The following is an 8,030-nucleotide window of genomic DNA, read 5'->3' as shown; positions in this document are numbered from 1 at the left end:
CAACAAGCCAGGCCAACACCTGCCAATCTCTTTTCTGGTGCGCCCAGCAAAAATCCACAAACCTTGAAGTACCAACCCCGAGGTCGGAGGGTCTTCCATGCCCTCTATATGCCTTTGTCCAAAGCTCTCCAAATCCTTGTTGGACAAGGCCATCTCAAACCCCTTGAGCTTCAGCCTCTCCCGAACCCGCTTCCGGCTACACATGATGCTACCTAGTACTGCGCGTACCATCAGCAAACTGGCCATACGACCGACAACTGCTTTCGTCTTCGCCACAAAGTACAGGATCTGTTTGACAACGGGGTTGTCCTCCCGCCAAGCTCTGCAAAGTCTATCGGCACTGGATCGGTGAACTTGGGGGATAATGTGAGTATGTGATCAGGGGATGAACCACCTGCGCGCGGCGCTCGATTAACTCCAAACGTGGGAATAGCACTCACTGTTCTGAGTAATATGCAAACACCAGTTTTTGTGCTTTCTAACTTGGGTATTGAGTCAGTCTTGTTGTTTTGTATAGAGTCAGTCATTTTGTTTTGGGTCTGTCTTGTTGTATCGAGTCAGTCTTGTTTTGTTGGAGTCAGGTGATTTCGGGGGTGTTACCTCAGACATCACTTGCTTGTTTTATGTTTGTCTTTTCGTTTTCTTTTGAGTCTGTTTCTGCCTTAGAGCCAATTGTGCCAACAGATTCTGATTGAAATAGCAGTGATTTTTGCACTCTTGTGTTTGCTTCTGCCGTGTGCTAGTTGTGCCAGGATTTGAATGAAACGACAGTGCATTCCACCTGCTCTCTTGTGCCTTGAAATTATTGCATTGACCTAAGTTTTTCAAAACTTTTTTTGAACACTGCGGTGAAAACGAAGAGGATGGAATTCTTCGGGTTTTGCAAAAATTTAATCAATTGAGAGAAAGAGAGGCATGCTAAGCCCTTAATGAATGAAATCATGCTTGTTAGCGTGAGTACTGGAAAGGATCCTGGCTTGATTCAGATTGGTTCTACACTGTCTTCAGCGCAAGCAACTGGTCGCTTTCTTAAAAGATTTCAAAAAAATGTTTTGCGTGGTCCTGCGAAGACCTGTGTGGAATCTCTCTTGAGATTGTGCAGCCCAGGATCGCTCTCAGCCTCGAGACTCCACCCCTCTTGATTTCAAAACTTGAACTTGGATTCAGAATGTTCAACGGTCAACTACAATGTAAGGCCTGTGTGGCCGGATCAAAAGCAGCCCGTGAAGTAGCGGCGACAAAGTCAGATCAAGACGCTTGCGAAGCTAGATCAAAAGCCCTCGAACTAGGGGCAAAAGAATGTCAAATGTGTTTGAAGAGCCGAAGATGGATCATCTTGCAAATCAATGAAGACTGGCAAGAATGCCAAATCCCAGAAGGGAAGAAAGAAGAAAGTATTGCTGAAGAACAACTGAGTTCCTATCCACAACAGTAGGGGCAAATTCAGCCCCCATGGAATGGACTCCTACATCGTCAGCGAATAGCAGTTACTCTCCTAGATTCAGACGAATTCGAGATCTCAGAACCATTTGACATGGACAAAGCTACACTTTTATCCTCGAGAGGCTCGTTGGGCCGAAAACTTGGAAGAGCGACCCAGGCAAAAATTAGAGCAAGAAAAGAAAGAAAATAACAAAAAAAAAATGCAAAAAAAAATGAAGAAAATGCAAAAAATGAAGAAAAAATTCAATTGAAAAAAGAAAAGAAAAGAAAAGAAATAAAAAAATTGGAAAGAAAAGAAAAACAGAGCTCGCAAGGTTGAAAACCCGGAAGGGCGGCCTTGGCAAAAGTTAGAGCGCAAAAGGAGAGGTTAATACCCGACTGTACCTTAAGCCCGAACTACGTAAGGCTTGATTTCCATCTTTGGGATACATAGGCAACTTCATTCTGACGTCCAGTCGCAAAACACTTCAAATTCGATTATGTCCATGTGATGGTTCTGATCATCTTCTGTATTCGAGAGTCTGGTTGTGTTCGTCGCTCTGAGGATCGACTACAATGCGCTGCGGTGCCGTTCAAACAAGGGGCAACTTTCTGTTGCCATACAATGTGCTACGGTGCTATTCAAACAAGGGGCAACTTTCCGTTGCCATGCAGTGTCCTTCAGATGAGAAGCAGTTTGCCATTGTTATGGATCTGAGGTTGTGCATCTCAAGAGTAGGTTCTGTGCTTGTTGAGCAGTGACCATTTGCAAAAACAGTTTTTGAAAATTTTTACTGAGGTTGACTAATTTTCTCGAAAATTATTCCATCTTTTTCTAAAACTTGACATTTTTCTTGGATCCAAAAAAGGAAAATTTTCAGTGCTCATAACCCGACTTGCATGATTTCAAATCAAAAATCGAACAAGCATGTTAATCTAACCCTCATTTTGGTTAAAATTGTTTTAGCAGAAGCCAAAAACAAAAAATGGTCAAAATGATGAACTAGGGGCACAGTTGAGTCAAGTGTTCTGTCTTTTCCCCCATTGTCAACATACTTGCCAGAAAGGGCACTCTATTTGCCGGAAAGGGCACTGTATTGGCCAGAAAGGGCACAACGGAAGCTGACCGCAAAAGGGCAGAAAGCTCTCACATCCTCCAAGCAACGAGGTATCAAGCCAAATGCGAAGCACGAACTGGAATAGGGCAAGATATTCCATTCCCTCATCTGGACAAATCTGATCATGCCCAAATTCCCCAGCAGAGCATCGTCAACCAATGTCAGCTACAGATTTGCTACACACCTAGTTGTAGCGCAATTCCTCTGTGGGAGGAATTCACTAGCTGTGCGCAGAAGAAAGAGAATCTAGCAGAATGTTAGAGGCAAGAGTCCGCAACTTCTTGTTTATCCAACAATCACCTAGGGGAGGGATGGAAAAAAATGAGAGATTAAAGAATAAAGAGATGTGCGCTGAAAGAAGAAGTGAGGAAAAGGATTTTGTGAGAAAAGCCGAGCCTGAGGGCCAAGTGATGTGAGAATCACAAATAAGAAAGGGTGGGAAACAATACCCGAAGAAACTGGCTCCTCGTCCATCGAGAGGTCTCTTGCCTTTGTAACACAGCTAAGTGTTGTGTTTGTGCGTTTGTGTTTGTCTTGATTCTTGTTTTGAGTCGTTTGAGTGTCAACAGATGTGTTTAGGTCATTTTACCTTGTTTTTCCTTTGTTGAGTTGTGTTTAGGTTGTTCTACCTTTGTTTTCCATTGTTGAGTCGTTTTGGTTGTGGTCAGTTGTAGGCTCAATACCCGGTTGAGAACCATTTTCTCATTTCAATTTCAAAAATCGTTTTGTGCTCAGAGTGTCGTGTCGTTCTCCACATTTGTGCAAAACAGGATTGGTTCTTTCATAAAACCGTAGAGTTCAACCCAGGTCATGTGTGAATAGTAAAGCAAGGAGCTATCTGAAGCTATTTAGGTTTGGACTGCCAAGCAAAAGAAAAGAGGGAAAATTTGGAGCATCTTAGCATGTTTCAACTTTAACAAAATCCGAGACTACATTCCAGGTGCACTTTCTCAGGCCTCGCCGTTTCTCTAGAGTATGAGTGTATCTCGACCCTAAGTGTAAGCCTGCTTCAAGTCAGAATGGCAGTCCAAGTAGCACTCGAGGGTTTCACATGCAGATGTTATCTCTCGCCAATATGAACAGGGTGTGCCCTTTTTGAGCTGAGTATGTTACGAAGTCCTCTAAGAGGCAAATCAGAGGCACCAGAGTACATATTTGATGCTCCTCTATTGCATAGAATGTGAACTTTCATATACACAGCTGTTGCATGCGCGCCACGCATCGTTATGATTCATGCATAGAATATGCTTGCTTTCGATTCCGCATAGAATATGCTTTGCTTGTCTCATACATAGAATATGCTTTCCCTGTTGCATAGAAAATGCCCTCGTACTTGCATAGAAGATGCATTTTATCACACTGTCTTGTGCACTTACACTTTGTATCTCACTAGCATTGTCTTGTGTATCTTGTGGTTGTATCTCAATCGCACTGTTTTGTGCATTTCAAATCACTCGCGCTGTTTAGCGTATCGCACTATTTAGTGCATTTCAAATCACTCGCACTGTTTAGCGTATCGCATTGTTTAGTGCATTTCAAATCATTCGCGCTATTTTGCGCATCGCACTGTTTTGTGTAGTTTTACATTCGCACTATTTTGCGCATCGCACTATTTTGTGCAGTTTATCATTCGCGCTATTTTGCGCATCGCACTGTTTTGTGCAGTTTATCATTTGCGCTATTTTGCGCACCTCAACCGCACTGTTTTGTGCAGTTTACATTTGCGCTATTTTGCGTATCACACTATTTTGTGCAATTTATCATTCGCGCTATTTTGCGCACCTCAATCGCACTGTTTTGTGTAGTTTACATTCGCGTTATTTTGCGTATCGCACTGTTTTGTACAGTTTATCATTCGCGCTATTTTGCGCATTGCACTGTTTTGTGCAGTTTATTATTCACGCTATTTTGCGTATCGCATTGTTTTGTGCAGCTTATCATTCGCGCTATTTTGCGCATCGCACTGTTTTGTGCAGTTTACATTCGCGTTATTTTACGCACCTCAATCGCACTGTCTTATGCTTTGCATATCGCATCACGCTATCTTGTGCACCTTACCTGCACTTGTTAGTGCATTACATCGTGCTACCTTGCGCACCTTACCTGCACTTGTTAGTTCATTACATCGCGCTATCTTGCGCACCTTATCTGTATCGCACTGTTTTGTGCATTCACCATGCTCGTACTGTTTTGTACGCCTTTAGCATCGCACTATTTTGTGCATCTTCTTAGCACTGTTTTGTGCATTCACTCTGCATCGCACTGTCTTGTGAACATTGTATTTTTGCATTTCATTGCACTATCTTGTGCATTCTCTGGTCTAGGAGACCTTAAATCCTCTAAGGGTGCAATTCCTTTGGTGTTTGTCGTGCCCGAACGACTTCCAATGGCCTGGTATAGCCACCTGCCTGTGTTAGCGGTGAGTTCCTAGGAGACCAACTAAGACGGTGGAAACTAGAGTTCGAATGGCTCTTGCCTAGAACGCAAAGGTTCGGGATTTTCGAGACTAAAGTCTGGTTTAAATACCCAGGGGTACATCCTTGGCTTGAAATCTGTATGGCAGCCCCATAGATTGAGATAGCATATGTATGCGTGTAGACTTCCCCGAACGCCCCAGGAGGGTTAGCTCCCGTCCGTTCATTTGGGGTCACTACAGCTCAGGACTCTTAAATTGTCACGGTTCTAAGTCTGAACCAAAAAGTCCAAATCCGGCAAATCGTTTTGAGAAAACAGATTTTTTGAAAGAAGTGCCAAACATGGACTGCTTTGCCAGATATAAAGTCGCCACCTAAATATTTTTTTTTGGGGGAAATTTAGGAAACCCTAACTCGTTTGCCTAAGGCCATGTGTCCGTTATCACTAAAGTTGCCTCGGCTCGGGCACTTGGGTACGATTGGGGAAGGTCACTTCGTGAACACCCCCGCTCGCCCGATCAAAGATCGGCCTCTACTAACCATGATATCTAGTTTTGAAAACATTGTGTGTTCTTATCCCGATTATTAGCCTAGATTTACTATGTGATGCGCACAGCATACAAGTATAGACTGGATCGCCTGAATTGGAACAAAACATTTCATGTTTGTTTATTTGAAAATGGTTTGATGGTGCTACCCGCAGGTAGGCTAAGACGTGGATTTGCCACCCTCGGGTGGGCTTAGAAAAACATGATTTTGCCACTATCTAGTGGGCTTAAAACACACATTTGATGAATTGTTCCAATTCAAATAACCCAACCTTCACCCACAGGCATTCAGGCAGTTATATCACATAAGCACATAGCCTCATGGTAAGCATGCTATTCATGGCAGTCACTCACACGCATGCAAGGATGCTAAAGCATAAAAACTTACCGAGTACTCTTAGCCAAAAAAGAAGCTAATTAGAAATCCATGCATGATCCTAATTATACAGAAATGCCTAATGCAACACATGCAAAAATGCAACTATAGCAGGCTCAGCTATTCTAGACATGGCATATGAAATGCAACAGCTAACAAGTACTCAACTTGGAATTGAAAGTACAATGCAGTTAGTATGATGCGCCGAGCCCGGTGCATGCAAGACAAATGAATGAATGCAAACATGCTATCATACTGTATGCTAATTGAAATATGCCCTAATCTAACCATCATAAGCTGGTAAATAAAAGGGAGAAAGACGTGGGGTTAGAAGACATACATCACACTCCGAATAAATAGTACAGTCCGAATAATACAGTCCAAATATATACAAATTCCTAATTAATTTAAAAATTAACTAAGAAAAATAATAAACTGGCATGCAAGCCAGGGACTGCCTTGACTCTTCTTTAGAGGATGGATGGTGCATGTCTGAACTGCCTTGCGCGGAAATCCATTGGGATGCCCCAATTAGACTCTGTTTTGCAATTATCCTTGGAAAGCACGCCAAGCTCCGAAAGGTTGCTAATTCTTGATTTGCTGCAACAGAGAGCAGGAAAGGGGCATAGCAATGTATTTTCACAAATGTATGCATGCCTCGATCCCCGTGCCACCAATCACGCATATCGATGCATGATGGCCGAGGAGTCGAATTGTGCAACTCAATATAGAATGAATGCACATGAAAACAACAAGACCTAACTCCATCATGGATAATCCGGAGTGTCGGTGACTGGGGAATTGAGACACGTTCTGTCACTCGGAGTACGAAACGTACCTCGTTTCCCGTACTCGGGCTAACTCCTATCCCAAGCACAATGCAATATGCATGACATGCATGAATGCAACTAATATACAACCTAGCATGCACAATGCTATGAGATGGCATACACATTGCACGATGTAACAAGGCATACACAATGCTCTAACATACAACCTAGCATACGCAATGCTATGAAATGAAATGGCATACGCAATGCAATATGGACTTACACCAACATGAGTGGACCTCAGCCACACTCACATAGGAGGCCATGAGATGAAAATGAGACACTCGAGATGCGTGCACGCATGCACGCAAACCGAGGACCGACCCTAAGGCACCAGATGCCACTCTAACAAGACATGGCAAGGCATGAAATATGATATGCAAACATGCAAATTTCAGCAGCAAAACATGACCCAAAACAGCCCCGAATCATAAACACATGGCACCCGATGCATGAAAATGGTCCCGAAATGCAAGATTAAGCACATGAAATGACTTGTAGCTACATCAAGCATGCATTATTTGATCATGACATGTGAAGACAGATTCAAGAAAGCCCCAAAACAAGCATTTTTTCAGTTCTAAGCAAGGCCAAACAGCAAATACAAATAGGGCAAAACTAGCATGCAAAAATGGCCCTAAATGTGAGATAAAGAAGCAAGTCACAGCTGCAGACCTCAAACAGCTGAGGGCCCTTCAACAATGTTGAAGAGGGGCCCAAAATATGATATTTTACAGTTGATGGCCGGACCCAAAACAGTATGCAAGAATGCTCAAAATGCTATGCAAAATAAGGCCAAAAAGAGAGATATAACACAAAGTATAAAAAGGATACCTCAAACAATGAAAGACCCTTAATGAAACATGAAGAGAGTGTCAAAATAAGGTCATTTGTAGTTCGTACCAGAGCCCAGAAACAGAAGAAAAAGAGGCTAACCAATCATGCAAAAATATGGCCAAAATAGGGATATAAAGGCAAGTAGCAAATGGAAGCCACAAAAAGTGATGAGCCCTTCAACAATGTTGAAGAAGGGCTCAAAATAAACAACTTTACAGTTTATGACATGCCTCAAAAAAGTCTACACGTAGGCCAAAAATACTACACAAGGAATATGCATACAAGAGGGATAATGAAGCAAGTGCAACAAGGAGGCCTCAAACAGTGAGAGGCCCTCAAACAAAAGTGAAAAGGAGCTCAAAATAAGCCTAACTCCAGTTAGGGTCGGAGCCCAAAACAGCAAGCAAGTATGGCTTAGAAAGGATGCAAGATATGGACCAAAAAGAGGGAAATAGAGCTTACCCTTGTAGACTAAACTTTGGCAC

This window comes from Camellia sinensis, chromosome 15, assembly GCF_055761805.1.
Source record: "Camellia sinensis isolate YWXY chromosome 15, ASM5576180v1, whole genome shotgun sequence".
In the NCBI taxonomy this organism is placed as follows: domain Eukaryota; kingdom Viridiplantae; phylum Streptophyta; class Magnoliopsida; order Ericales; family Theaceae; genus Camellia; species Camellia sinensis.
Note: the sequence above shows the minus strand (reverse complement) of the source record.